General features: G+C 31.7%; 2 protein-coding genes across 2 annotated transcripts in view; one reads left to right on the forward strand and one right to left on the reverse strand.

The window, feature by feature from the left end:
- Nucleotides 1–18,121, reverse strand: part of LOC126769740 (trypsin-4-like) — a 112,460-nt gene that overhangs the window by 75,181 nt on the left and 19,158 nt on the right. The gene's annotated exons all lie outside the window — the stretch shown is intronic.
- LOC126769665 (semaphorin-2A) overlaps nucleotides 1–18,121 on the forward strand; it is a 338,220-nt gene that overhangs the window by 3,077 nt on the left and 317,022 nt on the right. The window lies entirely within an intron of this gene.

Genomic DNA, 18,121 nt, shown 5'->3' on the forward strand with positions numbered 1-18,121 from the left:
ATAGTATTCTTGCCTGGGTATTCGGATGCCGAGGCCCCTAGGCATTATAGAAGATTACAACAGATTTTAAATAAAAATGAAACATACTGTTGTATTTTATACAAGCATCTATTAATTTAGATTATTCCTACGAAAATAATTCATTTCCTACAAAATTAATCATTTATACAAAATATTTCTATTGATTTTTTTAAAATTATAAATTGTGAATATTTCTGAGGAACTACTAGTTATATATATATATAACTTTGACAACTGCCCGAGGTTTAAAAATCGAATTGCGATTTTTCCTTATTTAGCTATGGAATATAATTATCATATGAGATATGAGAACATGATCTATATTCAAATTGACGAAACCTTGCAAATTATATTATATGTATATTTTAATTGGGGGCAGAGGCTAACTAATTAAAAAATATATATTTTTCATTTTTACTGTCTACGTATTCCGGCCAACTTACGTAACGTAATCCTAGGCTGAAAACATACTTCTTCGAACAATAGTAAAAAAAATTTATTATATATACAATAAACTTATTCTATTTTTAATGTAGAAGTACAAAAATAGACGTGAACGTTCACTTTGCTTTAAATAATTGATAAATAATGTGGGCTATAACTCTTTCTTATAAGAAATATTATTTTTCGACATCATGTAGTTTTACTAGCCGTACGATATACTCGCGAATATATAGTGGTCAGCGTTTTGGTATAAGATAATAACGCCATAAAGCATTTTTAGACATCGTTATTTTAAAATCCTTTATCTAAGCATAGTCGAGACGGAATCAAACAGGGACGGTTTCCTTTATCGACAAAACACCGCGTACGGCGTAACGTTAAGCGGTTTTGCTTTTGCAAATCTTTTTAAATCACAAAAGCCAGTCGTCAAGATCTCATGTCGAAGAGGAAAAGAAAATATCCTGTAGAAATAACGCAGCTGGTCGGATTTGGCGCGAAGTTCGTGTTAAATCCGAAATGAAAACACGCCCTGCCTTCGGATGTAGGCCACCGTGTCTCCAACAAGATAAATTCAAAAAGGATTTCCTCCACACATATTACCAACTCAATAAGGATTAAAACTTCATTTGGAAGTGGGAAGCCTTATAACTTTTCGGGAACATGGTTTATCCCTTTACTTTGCACAGATTTATGACCTCATCCGTTGTACGCTTAATATAAAAATATTCAATATCTATGTTATATGTATATATAAAAATATAATCTTATAATTTATTGTCTTGACATACATTATATTAAATACGTCGTGTGCTAAGAAACGTTAGAGGTTACCTTTTAGGCTGAAGCTATTTATATTATTATTTTTTATATTATGTTATTGAAATAGGGTCCAACAGTATGCTCACAGGACATATATAAAATATAGTTACGTTTTGATAAATATAAATCTATGCGTTGCACTTATGTCGTTTTTGGTTCCAATGAGTGGGTCACGTCATTCATCACGTCATTTATTTTACCGTCAAACATCAATACTTGTATTGTTGGGTTCCGATTTGAAGGATTAGTATAACTAGAAACACAAGAGATATAACTTTTTTTATGTTTAGACTAGTGCTTGACTGTTATCACATCTAATGGAAAGTAAAGATACAGTCTAAGGTGGAAGCGCTTGCCTAGTTGGTGGGGAAAACGGAGGTTGAGAGGGTATTCCAACCTTAGCGGTGCGTATCAGAAACGACGAAACAACTCATTTCGTTCATGTCTTAAATACATCAACTACGTTCAGGTGAAGATCTTTTCGATACCTTGCAGTTCTGTGGTAAAGGTGACGGGGAATTAAATTAAATAGTTCCTGAGTGTACTCCGAAATATGTCCTATAGATTACTGACAGACAGGCAACCTTACGACGGTATTCTAAGGTCTGGAGTTTTGTGACCAGTGTCTGGTCACCAATAAGCTTTCTAGCACGACGATCCACTGAATCCAAAGCATCGAGCTGGTACTTAGCAGAGCCGTTCTATAAACGGCTGCAGTACTCCATCCCTGATCTGACTTGGGCTTGATATAAGGTCAGAAGCTGTTCTGGTGTGAAGTACTGTTTGACCTTATTGAGGATGCCAAGTTTTTTGCCAGCAGTTTTAGCTTTGGATTCAATGCATTGTCCAAAGTTGAGTTTGGAAGTTAAAGTAACTCTTAGAAGCTCAATACCGTCGGTGATGGGTACAGATACATTTCGGAAAGTCGAAGTCAGGGGGAATGGACTTCTCTTGGCGGTTAACAAACACGCTTGAGTCTTGGTAGGATTAAATTTGACTTGGTTAACAACTATATATATACTTTAAATAAAAAAAATAAAAACATAAATGACAAAGCCATTTTCGCCTTTATTATTAATGTTTCTATTGTCCTTCCAAATACTACAACGTACTTTGAGTGGGGACGACAATAGCCAAAGGGATCAGAATCGAATTTGTGACATTATCTGAATGTAGTATGCAGTAATATAGTATGTGAAGCTAGACAAACCATTTATCGTAAATTTATTTTGGCTTGGCGATAAAATTGTATAGTACGTGACAAATAGTTACATTACACGAACATTATCATGTTTATTTACGTAAATAAATGTATACAAACAAATATATGTAAATTTTAACCGTTCAATGTAAACCATAATTATTATTATAATTTTAATAAAATTTATTATACCTTCGGGCGACCGAAGTAATGACCGTGTTTTTAAAATATTATCAGAACAGACCACTATTTTAATGAGATCCTACATGATAAAATGGTCTACTGTAAAATATTATAATTTATACAATTGAATTATTGTTTTATAAAATAAAGTAACCGAACAAAACTTGAACGAAAATTGAACATAAAACAATAATAAACAGAAATCAAACGCTTATATTAAGCTATAAAAGGCAATCATAAAATTAACAATTCAATTCTTTTATTTCACGAGCTTTCATAAAACTACGGCTTATTATTGGAGAAAGAAAAAAAATACAGCAAAATATATCTGATTGGTTGTTGTAATTAATAATCAAACGGAATATTTAAAAACAAAGGCAGTTTTATAGTATAAAAAAAACTGATACATTTCAATGACTCGAATACTAACAACAGGGCAACAATTAGCGACACGCAAGCAAACTAACATTCATGACTAGTTAGACAATGGACATTGTTTGCTCTTCAAGCTAAAATGAAATAGAGCTAGCAAATATTGAACTTTGTTACATAAAAAAGCAGTAATAGAAAGCATTGATTGTACATTTTATCATTGGATTTCAACATGGAATAGGAAACGCTATTCAGCAAGATGGGTTTATAACTTGTTGTTAATCACTTAAGATCGGATTTTCTTCTTGTATATTGTACTCGTAACTAGCTTAGTGTTTCACCCAAATTACTAAGTACGATGAAAATTGCTGATCATGAAGGCACGGAGGTGTAAAAGTTGTAAGGTTGTTGTAAGGTTATTTGTGAGTGTAATATTGCATGTTTGATTAGAAACTTTCTGTTAATATATTTTAGGTGGATAAATGAGTGATTTTTAGATTATAATTCAACGTTATAATGGCTTTTGATAATTTATTTTTCTGTTTATCTTTCGTTAATTAAGTGTTCTTTTGAGAAGCGAAGGCTTAGAGAAAGGTGTTAAAAAGTGATAATACTATTATATTTTACTATATATTGACGAAGAAAATACAATTAATTTAATCATTTGATATTAAATTACCAAATATATTATTATTATAGCTATCTCCAATTGTAGCCATTTAAATAATATAATCGAATAAAGGTATAAAACCCAATTTTAAATTAAAAACAATCTAACAGTAAAAATCAAATAAACCAAAGTTGTCAGTTTCAGAATATGTCATGTGATTCATTATATGTAGGTATTGTACAACACGCTACACTGTAAAATTCATGTGTAAATAATAAATATTAAATATGATTGTCAAAATATTGCATTGAGTGCATTGATGGTTAAATTTTAAAATTGGATTCGATATTCTTGACCAAGGTATACCGACTTTAAAATGACACGATTTGGGACCGTATGATCGCAATACGTCCGCTATTCAGGCCTTAGCACACATGTTGTCCACGCTGCAGTACCGCGGTAACTTCAAAAGGGTACATTATGAACAAATTTATAAGTCATTCTATTTACAAGATTAGATTATAAGTAATATATACAAATAGAAACAATATTATACAATTGTGATCGTCGCTAAGAAAGATAGTAATTGTAAGAGATAGACGGAATAACGGACACAGAAACTACTTGCTAAGGTACTTTAAATACCCTTAACATTTCTGGAAAAAAAGAAAAAATATCACTCGCGAAGCATCTTTTCTATTAGACAGTATTTTTTTAAAAGCCACAAATAAAAACAGACTACAATAAAAAGGCTAAGAAACTTACCTCTGTAAGTAATAAACAGGCAACTTCCGATGTAATATATCATACATAATACTAAGAAAAGAAGTTGTCAGTTCATACGAATGATGGTATCATTTTTTCTCAGCAAATGAATTTCTTTCTTCGGATTTATTATTCGACCACGGCTTGCAGACGAAGTTTACTTGCCCTATTCATATTACACACAGTCCGCTTCACATCATACAAAAATGAATCCTATGAGACGGTATTAGTCGTACAGTCAGCGATACTAAGCGAGTACTGCGGTGAGTGATGTTTTTGTTATCCATTTTACTTTAAGTTATTACGTATTTTTACGTAAGATACGTAGTTTATCATTATTAAATTTTTAGCTAAACAGACGCTTTTTAGCTAAGATTCAATAATCTTACGTTTCAAAAATTTTAGATGATAAGATTTTTTTAGATATATCATCGAGCCATTGAAAATAGAAAATAAAGCTACGAATTAATGCAATAAAACGGTAATAATAATTTTAAATAAATTTATTCACCAAAAAGAAACAAAGACAAAATTAAGGTACAAAATCATAAAAAAGAGTTAATAATATGATATTTGATAATTTGGTGAAAAAGTCGTAGTCTCAGCTAGGCTGCTTTTCAGTATACGCCTTGTGCATATGCTGCCAACACAAACGTCACATTCAGTGCAGTAAAAGGTAAAAGAAGATAAAATTACTTAAATAATAAAAGTTAATACAAATTTATTATATATTACGCCCAATAGGCTAAAATAAAAACATGCAAGCATTACTAAAACAGAGAGGTTATTTTTTGTTTAAATTCTTGGAAAAGGAAAATATTTCAATTTGAATAAAAAAATAATAATATTTAAAATGTATAAGCAAATAGATATTTTGAGACGTATTGTTCTTAATCAGAGGTGGGATATCGTTCCAACACTTAGTAGCTGCGAAACGAAAGCTACCTCTAAATGCTTGCAAATGTGGTCTAGGCAGTACTAGTCGCGGAACTCGGCTCAATTTACAATTGGATTCATTTGTTTCAGACCATTTAAGTTTATCCGCCAAACAATTGGGAATTTTACGATATTTTAAGGTGAAAGTGATATTATTTAATTTAAGTGTACGGCGATTTTTCTCAACAACAAAATCTTAGAAAAGAATTTTATATCATCTGTATTTTCCTTTAAGTCTTTTTATAAAGGCAGGGGCCATAAAGGACATCTCAGTAGTCCAACTGAGATAGAACCAAGGATTCCACATGATCTTTAACAATATTGAAATGAACGGCGGTAATAGTATAATTACTTGAGAATCGTATCGTTTACACACACATTTTGGTCATTAGTTTCTACTTATGCAAAATTAACTTAGCTAAGATTAAATTGTAATAGTCAGAGCTTTAAGATTTAAAAAGTGAGAAAATATAAGGGATACCAATTTTTACTTAACTTATTCTTAAATTGCATTAAAAATTTAAGATACAAAAAAGTTTACAGATAATATACTCATTATTTTATCACAAGCTTACATTACATATTACCATAGTTTTTTGTCTAAGTGCTCTTTCAATTAGGAGAAACCACAGCATGTATCTTACGAGTATATATACCTAAATAACTTAAAGGAAAAAAAAACTTCTTATATTAAGTAATTAAATTTCAGCAATAATTTTTGAAGACTAAAACAAAATAATAATAAAGAAAACAATTTAAAAAATACAAGCAAAATGAACAGGGATAAGTTTATTTTAAATATTGCTTATGATTTTCTTTTACATCTATAGAAATTAGAAAATTAATTGAATTAATACTCTGTGTACTTAGACTATTTTTAGATATCATCGCTAGTGCAGTTACAATAATATAATGTTATTGTTATTCCAATTGTTTTTATATTATGTATTAATATAGTTTTTAATATACTATGTTCACGTTTAACTAACTATTTTATATGCACCGAAAAAAACACTATTCGGATCTATCTTATGACGTAAAATGGTATGTTCTTAAATCAAATAATAAATAAATCTTTCATAGGAAACCGGAACCTTACGGCTATACTTTACTTTTTCGTGTTGTACATAAAAACGTTTCAGAATTATGAAATATTTGTATATGGTATAATATTTTCTTTTCGTCAGCAATCACATTTATTAATGTAAGAAAGTACGTTTTTGAAGTTTTTTTATCAAAGTCGGACGAATGAAATTAAAATTGGTTTCCTTTCAAGTAACTCAGCCAATCTAACGGTCACTATATTTCGTAAATAAGTTTTTATCTCTATATAGAGTTAATTTAGTTTGCTTCAAAACTTTCTTCGTCAAACATTGTTTTAAAAAAAGATTTTTGATTTAAATTAAATGCTTTTAATCTAGAGAGTAAGGATGGATTCAATTACAAAAAAAACTGGCCAAAAATGATGGGTCTCACGAGTAGCACTTGAAACAAACGGCGTTATCAAATCAGTGCACCCAGTTTAAGTGCCGGTGAAATAGAGGGGGCACTTATTGCCAGCATTCCCCGAACCCCCACCCTCAAAACCTGGGGTGACAAATTAAAAAATATGCCAGAATCGACGAAAGGTTTCCGACACGTTCAGGAATTTGGCATAAAGGGTTAACATTCCTACGAAATAATTCAATAGAATTACAATATAATTTCTCTCCTTTATTGGCATTTTTATATCCTACGTTTTTTATATGTTACTGAAATAGAGTAACTGTAACATATTGTACATTTTATAGTTTACAAATTGAAAAGTTTACCAGGAGTATAGACTTTCTAAATACTTACCACGTTCACCGTCAACAATAAGCTGACTTTAATATAGATATAAAATGTGACGTACTTTAAGTTATAGTAAATTTTCTAACATTATATTTGTTGTTGATCAACATATAGGTCAAGTTGTAAAGCTGCCGAGGGAGGGTATAAGCGTACATTCTGCAGCATACCTACTTCTATGATGTTATATATCTTTGTCGGTTGGTTCGGTATATATTTTTCTTATTACTTATTATTTTCTTAAAAAAAGATTTTTTATTTAACTTTTATGTCAGGTTTTATTCTGATTATATATTCGCGTAAGTGTTTCGAAATAAAATAAGGCCAATACGAGTTGTGTATCAAGAGATTATTCGCTAATGAAAGATTAGATGGTCAAAGCCGAAGGCTTACCAGCAAATAAACCAAATAACACGTGAATCAAAATTTTTAAAGTGCGATATTATACTCGAAGAAATAAGTTTTCTTAAAATAACGATAATTGGGGGTGGTTATGGTTTCACATTTATGTTTTAAGTGGTATTACAGTAACAGTACAGTACAGTAACAGCCTGTTAATGTCCCACTGCTGGGCTAAGGCCTCCTCTCCCTTTTGGGGAGAAGGTTGTGGAGCTTATTCCACCACGCTGCTCCAATGCGGGTTGGTGGAATACACATGTGGCAGAATTTCAATGAAATTAGACACATGCAGGTTTCCTCACGATGTTTTCCTTCACCGTTAAGCACGAGATGAATTATAATCATAAATTAAGCACATGAAAATACAGCGGTGCTTGCCCGGTTTGAACCCACGATCATCGGATAAGATTCACTGTTGAGTGGTCACTATTAGTTATATATATATATAATCTATGATTATTATTGTTACTACTGTAAGAAATACACTCAAACTTTACCACTCGTTACAACACCAACTCTTTTTCCTTTGTCTGTACAATAAATAATACGTGGTACCAAAAAAGTTAAACAATGCTCTAACGCCAAGTGAAACTAACATATTGAATTTCAAAATATCAAAAAAATCGAATGATTATTGAATATGATGAGCTTATAAGAATTCCATATTTTACTCTGCAACCCTGAAAATATATATTTTGTTTTCAGAGCCAAAACAATTTAGCTCCAAGCAAGCAACATCTAACAGTTTTTGTTGGTCTTAAAATTTTATCCCCTATAATAATTCTCAGCGAATGTAACATAAACGTTCGTACGAGCTACTTGAAAAGACACTTCATAGAAATCACATCACGTACGTTTAGTTTTATTGTAGGCTCAGTTTATCTCCATCGAGGGCTGCGTACATTCTTGGTAAATGACCTCTGTAAAACAACTTAGATTGCTTTTTTACTACCACTGAGAACTTCAGACGAAGTCGAACATATGAAGTTATTGGAACCAGTTGTATCTGATGAAATTGTAAGTCACGTAGTATGGATGAAACTGTTGTTATAAATATAAAAGTAATACTATTGTGTAATCGTATTATTTGATACATATATGTTATTTTTTTTCTTTTATTAATTGTGAATAAAAAATATAATAATTTTAATTAAAGGAAGAGAAGGTAGAAAGTTTATTCATTGATTTATTTAACATAAAAATATATATTACAAAAGATGGACTTAACGTTACAAGCATTATCTACAAGTCAACCTTATGTGGTGCAAAAAACGATGTTATTAGGTTAGGTTATGAATTATATAAAGCCGTAAACATTTAATAATGGAATTAAAATAATATAAAATAAAATAACAGAAAAACAGTATCTTAATTTTTAATATATCGATAAGCGAAAATAGTAAAGGTAAGATAAGTGACAAGCTCAGTCTGACTTTAATTATGACATTTGCAAATACTTGAAGTATATAAAAATTAAAGTGGGTCTTAAGTACTAGCACAAGTATTTTAAGAGGTTTTTATGAAAATTTGAAAACGTAACTACGTTTTAATGAAATTGATAACATCAATTCTTGGCCACAACTCAGAATGACAAGTTTCCGGATAGCAGTAATTCTTAAATTTACGAAATAAGAACAACATGGAATAACATGATACCTCTTTGCCATTGACTTCTTAACATCGCAGTTATATAAAGTCACTGAGCGATGCTTAAATTTAACCATGCGCAGAAAGGTTGGGTAGCAGAAACCTGACTTAATATAGCTTTTATAGACAGCCTTAGTAAGGATTGGGTTTCGTATAGATCTCCAGCAGGTGTTGTCGTTGATCGTACCATCAGCAATTTATCTTCTTTTATATAAATAAAAACCATTAAACTTTGAGCTTATATCCGTACTAAGGTAAAGTATTTAGAAATCTTATATTTGCGAAAAACTCACAACCCTAGATACCATAACTGTCATTGAAAATTCACGTTAATATACGGTTGTATTTGAAGTTCATTGAAATAGGAAATGAAAAGTCAATTCGCACGTTCCGGAAACTACGAGCTATCGATTGATAGTCATTAATTAGAATGTGGAAAATGGTTAAATACTCGTTAGTAATAGACTTGACTTGCTTGAATTGAAACAATTTGGTTTTTTTGTACCATATTTAAAAGGAATTAAGATAAGCAAACTTGTAAGACGAAAGAAAAAAACGTATTTAATAAAGAAGCAATATACTTACATATTATCTATAAATCAGACTATCAGTTCAGAAAATTTTCACTGAACAATACTTTATAAAAATAATATAAATGTTTATCACACCCAATGCAGCCTATTTATTAATAATCTGAACATAATTATTGAAATCCAGGATTCGCATTTGAAACCTCATGATCTTTAGCCTTATAAATAGCCACGACATCAACAACTTGGTCATTGACAGCATGTGACCCATTGATGACAAACGTTTTTCTGCTATATCTATATACAGACACATACAAGAATATATTATTTCTATATATACCTTCATTTACAATACTTACAATATTTTTGTTCACTATCAATTGATGATAATAATAAATGTGTGAATTCACTGAAAAACTCTGTAGATAGGCTCTGTATTTAGAAATGTAAGACGTATTTTTTATATCAAGTTGTTTATTGTTCCAAGAGCCTTAAGCTACTTACATTATTAATGAACTATTTACAATATTTCATTAAAAGTTAAGACAGCAAATTACTAACGAAGTTTAATTTTAAACCAAAGAGTGCCTAAAATTGTAATTATTAACTCATTTTTTTACATTTTGTTTTGAATTATGGTTTATCTCGCGTATAAATTATCTCTAAGTAAAAAATGACGTCAATCATTAAAGCTTAAAAAAATTTAAAGCAACACACTTTTGCATTTATAATTTTAAATGAGGGATAATAGATGATCTTTCTAGTTTGTAGCAGATAATTTTCGACCTTCACTTTCGTCCTTGAGGTGTGGCAAAGGTCTATATATCAGTGACCTAGATCAGAAAAAAATATATTTAGTTGCCGTAATATTAAATCTAAATATTCTTCATTCAGGTAAGTTTTTACAAAAAATTCGATATGTTTTATTACAATATTATGATTACCGAGAAGATCCAGCAAGAATACAGGAACCGTGAAACTGTTCGGTAGTTTTGCTTTGATCCTATATCAATGCTAATTTATAAATTCAGATATAGTTGATAAGTAATTAAAAGCTTAGATCTGTGCTATAACAGTGTAAAAATGTTAGGTCGAGAAAGTATAGAATGAAACTCATAAATGTATAGAAAAAAGCAAGCCATTAAATGTCTTACTGTATACAGGCTTGTTTACGATAAATAATGCTTTTTTCAACAAATTTCTTTCATATTATATAGTTTTTATGACAATATTATCAATTACTACCTAACATGAATATTATATTATAATCAAATACACAGTGATAGTTCATAATGAAAGTAATGGCTCAAGTATTATTTCATAACAATAATAGTTTGTATGAATCTTTCAAAAGTTGTGAGATTATTGTAAATCACTGTTGGGCAATCTCCTTTCGTTGTGGGATAATGTTAACATTTGGAATAAGCTTATATTTTTAAAAATAAATTCTCATAATTTTGTAGCTTATATTAAGTTAACTTTATTATTTTTTCCGGATTCGTGCAAATAACTCGGAAATTGTTGCTTTGAATAGATATACCGTGCCGTATATCAGATTTTATTTTGTAGTGCTAATATTTGGTGAATTTCACGAAATTTGGTTAATTATTCCGACATAGTTGGAAATAAAACCGGTGGTTTTAGCGACTGTTGGCAAACATTTAAGCAAATTATTAATATAAGAATATACAAATTTGTACAGAAACCTTAATCATACTAATTAACATTTTTTCTTATTTGTTACTTATAGTAACAGATTATTTATTAAAATTTTATATATAAAATATAAATAATGATTGTTTTCAATTTGCATTTGGGGATTGTAATTTCAAGGTCAATTGTAAGATATATCATCACGCGATGGGAAGATGGGGCAGGGGGCGGAAAAATTATTATTTGTATAATCTATGGCAAACACTTTATTTTACTCGTGTGAAGTTTGGTTTACATTAGCTTTTAAATATAAAGATTATTATAATATTTAATACAAAAAAATACTTATTATATAATTACATATATCGATCAGTTCTATTGCACTCTATAGGTTAATATTAGATTTAACCGGCAGCGAAACAAATTTTGATTTGAAGCTTTTAACATGTTGATGACATACTAAAAGTATTGATGCTAATGTTTTAATTAACGATTCCAGACACGCCTTTTATTAAAGACTAGCCAACTACGCGAGATGTATAATAGTGTGCAAGCGTGCTTCCAATAAAATATCGACTCTCTAATCCCTCGCAGATGACATATCTTCAGATGGGGCAACAATTAGGCATGATCGAAGAGAGTTTCGGTACAGGACCGTGCCTCGTGCATCCGAGCCGCGCTATTGTAAACCACTGCAAACTTCTAAGCTTCGGGAGTATTTGTTAATAGCGAAAATGCAATAACTTTTTATCAGGCTTATCCAGAATTCGAACCAAGGACCACGGAATTTGCAGCATAAGGAGGACGAGGACGATTAATAAATATTTTTATGACTAGTGTAGTCAGTAAAAGATTATAATTATCGCTTAACTAATCTATTATTGACCACACTAGTATTTTTTTTTTATAGATTGTTACATTTAACATCGAATTTCATAGTATTGCGTTCCGAGTATGTTCCTACAGAACAGCTCCATAGTCTTTAGTTTTTCACACGCTGCCGCAAGCGTAAACCGTTTGAATATTTTATGTTCGATAATTTATTGCACGATTTAGCGAGCGAGCGAACCGAGCAATGTGATGGTTCGAGTCTCGAAGGCACCGAAACCGCTTTTTGTTAAACGAATATCGTATAATAGACATATTTGAGTTATTGTATGATGCTTTTAAATATCTTGCTATTTATAATCTTTTTTTATACAACTTGTGTATGTTTTTTTATAATCTATTCGCATTTGTTCTATCCATCCATAATAAAGACGACCAGATTGTATAAAGGCTGGTCTTGGCTATCGACTAAGGAATCTAGAATCCCACGAAGACAATTACTAACACCCCTCCAAGAAAGACAACTGGCACGTATTACGTGTCAATTAATAAGTTACCTGGACTCTACGACGTAAAATGCAAACCAATATTTATATTGCAGACGAATATTAATGCAGCCGAGTCATAAACATACAGGCACATTAAAATAATATTAAAATTAATTAAAGATAAGATGCACCAAGGCATGGACAACACGTCTGTGGAGATACAAATTACAGAGATTAAAAATTAGTAAAGTAGTATTTTTAAAAACTTATTATATTTTTATGAGACAAAACTTATGAGAGTGCAACTGGTACTCTTAACAATAAAATATACATAGATATGTAATAAATATATATAAATGTTACAATTTTAAAATTGTGGATGTCAATAATAAATTATAATATTATTAGGATGGATTTTCAATTGTCAATTTTTCTACACAAAAACTGTCTAAATTTCGAGCTAATTCCTAAAAGCTTCCGAGCTTAGGTCCTGAAAGCTAGCTTTGATTAGAAATGTTTTAAAAATATAAAGTCATAAATCGAATAAAAAACAATAATGACTACGGACATTTTCTCGTTTATTTGTATGATACAATTCCCAAAGTATACAACGTTTTTAATAGCGGTCTTTACTCGCAAACGGCCTAACGAATACAGTCAATCTCTTAAACGTAAATCTTCGTCGGAGTCATAATTCAAGTTTATTGAGTTCCCAAACTTTCGGGCCCTCAAGCGCCGACTGCTTATATATCAAGAAATTTTACTAATATTATCTTACCCAAGATTAAAATATGAGATTTCATAAGTTTCTAACTTTAAAATTAAAGTTTGTTTTTATTAAATCGAAAGTTAAATAAATTCCGTTTCATCTTTGCGCGACTGGATTTTTATTCATCATTCATATTCAGCTAACATTAATCCACTGCTGGACACAGGCACACCAGTTCTCCCGGTCCTGTGCTAGTAGATAGTAGCGCCCGCCATCTTCCTAAAATCGTCTGACCATCGGGCGGGTGGTCTGCCCACTGGCCTTTTTGCTTCTCTAGGCCACCACTCCGTGACGACTTTAGTCCGCCTTCCGTCTTCTCGTCTGGCCAAGTGTCCAACCTATCTCAACTTTAACCTCGTGATATGCTTCCCAATATTTTCGACTTTCGTCTTTCGTCGGATTTCTGAGTTTGGTACACGATCAACGAGGGAGATGCCTAGCATAGCACGCTCCATCGCCCTTTATGCCACTTTTATTTTGTGCATGCTATGCTTAGTAAGCGTCCATGTTTCAGCATCGTAGGTGAGTATAGGCAAGACACATTGGTTAAACACCTTGGTCTTGAGGCATTGTGGGAGTTTGGATGTCAACGTATCTTCGAGCTTTCCAAAAGCAGCCCACCCTAATCCAATGCTTCGTTCGATCTCCTGTATTTGAGATTTCCGATCAAATGATAAACGATTTCCAATATAGATATAATCGCTGACCACCTGTACGGTGTCCTTACCTACGTTTATGTTAGGTGCACGTATGTGGCGATTAGTCATGATTTTGGTCTTGGACATGTTCATCCTCAGACCGATCCTCAGTGAAACTTCTTGCAGATCTGCCAGCATAAGTTGAAGTTCTTTGGTGCTCTCGGTGACAAGAATCAAGTCGTCCGCGAACCTAAGGTGCGTCATGCGTGTTCCGTTTATATTGATACCTCTCTCCCTCCAATCCAGCCTCTTCAACAGATATTCTAAGACGGTGTTGAAGAGTTTCGGCGAGAGGTTATCGCCTTGTCGGACCCCTCTGTCAACAGACACGAGGTCGGTGTTTTTGTGCATGCGCACCTGTATAGTCGCGAATTTGTACAGCTCTCGGAGGATATCTACGTATCGCTTGTCAATACCGCAGCGATGGAGAGATTGAAACACGGTCCAGTGTTCGACACTGTCGAAAGCCTTCTCGTAATCAACGAAGGCAAAGCACAGGGGTCGGTTATACTCACTGCAATTCTCCATTAGCTGCTTGACAGTATGGATGTGGTCCATAGTTGAGTATCCACTCCGGAAGCCAGATTGCTCGATAGGTTGGTATTCGTCGAGGGTGTTAGCGAGTCGGTGGCACAGGACTTTAGCGAACAGTTTGTAGACCTGAGAGAGAAGGCTTATTGGACGGTAGTTTATCAGTTTTGTTTTTATTATTTTATTATAAAGTATCGTGACAATCGCATTCTTACATTGACCGGGTGTAGAACCCTGTAGGAGAATTTCGTTAAAAAGTTTTACAAGGACTTCAAGTATAGGTTTTCCACCTGCCTGCAACATTTCGACATGCACCCCGTCCTCACCAGAGGACCTTACCTTTTTTCATTTTACTTAGAGCATGCTCTACTTCATCTGGTGTTATATGAGGTAATTCGCCTTTTTCGATTCACTCTACTGGCGCTGCTCTGGGGTCCGTCGCATCTTGTATCGATTGCGGTATTTTTGAGGTATACAGGTCCCTGTAAAACTCTTCGACGATCTTTATAATTTGGTCACGATCAGACACAATATTGCCTGCATGATCCGTCAGCTTGTTTATTTCCCTCTTGCCCAAGCTAAGTTTTTTTTCTATAAACTTTCGGGCCCCTATTGTCTTGGATGGTTTTTGCAATAGTTCTGGTGTTATAATTTCTTAAGTCATTACGGATTGCCTGCTTTATAGCTTTATTAATCTCTCTCTGATTTGATGTTATACCAGTCTTCAATTCCCTTCTTTGGGATAGGAGAGAGAGCGTATGAGATGTTAATTTCGCCTCTTTATGTGGCTTCTTTCCCCCTATGTGTCTCTTCGTGGTCTCCGTCAGTACTGTGCACAGCAAGTCGTTCAATGAGTCGACATTTCGGTTCTCTTCTATAAGCCCTTTGAAAGAGTTTTTGAGTTCCAGTTGATTTTTATTATTAACAAATATTTGGCGATGATTACTTTTATTTCGGATTAAGCATTAAATGTATGCTTCTTTTAAATATTTTTCTGTTATAGTTATAGTAGTTAAATACTGATCTATTGAAGAAAAGATGACAAAAATGTAGGCGTTGTATTATTTTTTGTTAAGCACGTTTAAAATGGTCAACGTTCATCAGCAGAGTTACGTTGTTTTTCTCAATATAATTTAATTTTTTGCTTGATGTAACGATGGCCTTTATACTATACGAATGTATGTACATCTTGAAAGATTTACAATAAAAAAATATTGTCTAAAATCAAAATTTTAATATTTATACTCGGTGATTAGGTTATTGTATATGTACAGGTTTGGAATTTGATGGTCCCGCTAAACTCCACCCGCTAAGCCGCAGTAACTACCACCCATCTTCATTGATTCAACCCCGAATTTCCTCTATAGGTGTAATGAAAACTCCATCACCGAAAATAAGTATGTTGTTATAAAAAAAAAGTCAATGCTTGTTTCCAAAAAAAAACTCGAATTCAATATATAAAATATAGTTCTAGTATTGTTAAAAGTTAAATAACAGATTACTTGGACAGCGTTTCAAAAAGACAAGATCATGTTATGAAGAAAGGACAAATATGATAAAGTTATTAATCGCTGTTCAACTTAACTTTGAAATATTGTAAATGATAAATCAGAAAGCACATTTAACTGCGATACACTATTTATAAATATTCGCTTAAAAATGCTCAGCTTAATTCATTATTTATGAAATTCAACAAACAGAATTATAAATAAATGAATTTCATTCATACAAATAAAATATGAGGAAATAAATTAAAATATTTGAAAATCAATTTGACAACAAGAGACTGAGAACGCGAATCATCCTCGTTCTTTAAATTTCCTTCTATTGTTATTCAAATTATGAATTAACAGACCATTCAAGTCACTTCTCCAATTTTCTTATACCTACATTTCAATTGAAAGTCATTACTTTGAAATAAACATTGATTTTCTTATATAAGGCGTATTAATCCGTGAATATGGCACTTTTGGCGAGGTGATCATTATTAAAAGCTCTTATTTAACTTTACCTATTTTTAAGTCAGTTTCACCCAACCTATTGAGTGTTGGTTACGACATAATCTAGCATAAAATTTTGTTCGCTAGTACTGCATAGATTAGATAAATATATTTTGATCTATAAACTTATTTTTAATAACTACAAGACAGCGAGTAAGTCATTTGATAGTTATTTTATTTTATATATATAGTAAGTACTTACTTTATTATAGTAGCAACTTATAACTATCGTAAGCATGTTATCCGTTAATCCCGATTATCGGTTCTCTTACATCTTTAAAATACTCGTACTTATTATAATTTGTACCTAGTCTAGATAGAAGTAAATTAATATTACCGAATTTTAATCTCTAATTACAATGAAATTTGACAAAAGTCAATTGTAAATAGCGTAAATTATTGAATATTATGATAATGTTAAATTTATTAAAAAAAACTTATATAGAATTCAGTTCAGGATTTAATATTCTGGAAAAGACGCTATCTGAGTATTTTATATAAAGTTTAATCGAGAGAAAAGTGTTTTATACATTATCTGACTATTTATTATATTTATAAAAAAATTAATATCTTAAATATCTTAATAGCAACATATCAAATGCTTATCGATATTTTGCCTCTTACTTCGTATTACGGATCAAGCATTACGTCTGTGTGTATTATATAACACCGAATCAATAATTCCAACTTTACATTTTTCAATCGTTTTCGAATTCGAAACATTACATTATTTCTAAATTGAAATAATAATCGAGCTTTTGAATATGACGTCTAAAAATTCTTTCACATTTTAAGAAATGACAACGCATATTTTCTAAGCCGACAAAGACTACTTTACCTCACTACTTTATTCGGAGACACGTACTTTACTACCGAGTGCATTTCCTTACAAAATTTCCTTAGAGACTCGTCACTGTAATATTATATATCAAACGTGCTAAAGCTTTGGAATGTAATTTTATATTTTTTACAAACGGTTCACGTTTTTATGATTAATTTACCAATAAAATGAAATTGTGGTATTGGTTTACAATCATCCAGTTACTTTTATCCGGTAGTGATGTTTTGTGCAGGTCATTCTTGGCGGGTAGCATTCACCAATTATACTACCGCAAAACCATAGGACTATACTATTGGGTACAATTTGGGATAGCGCGTAAGGCAGCGTAATTAGCACACGGGATACCACATCGTAGGTCCCATGATTGGTCGCGCATTGATGATGTAAGAAGATTAATATTCGTATAGTGAAAATATTTAAGGGTTACTATGATCACTTAGCATCAGGTGGACCATTTACTTATCCGACTTTGTAATATAAGTTACATTATCTGACTATCTAATATACATACATTTCGGGCTGATAATTTAAAAGTTATAAATACAATAAAAAATTT

Source organism: Nymphalis io, chromosome 7, assembly GCF_905147045.1.
Source record: "Nymphalis io chromosome 7, ilAglIoxx1.1, whole genome shotgun sequence".
Lineage (NCBI taxonomy): Eukaryota > Metazoa > Arthropoda > Insecta > Lepidoptera > Nymphalidae > Nymphalis > Nymphalis io.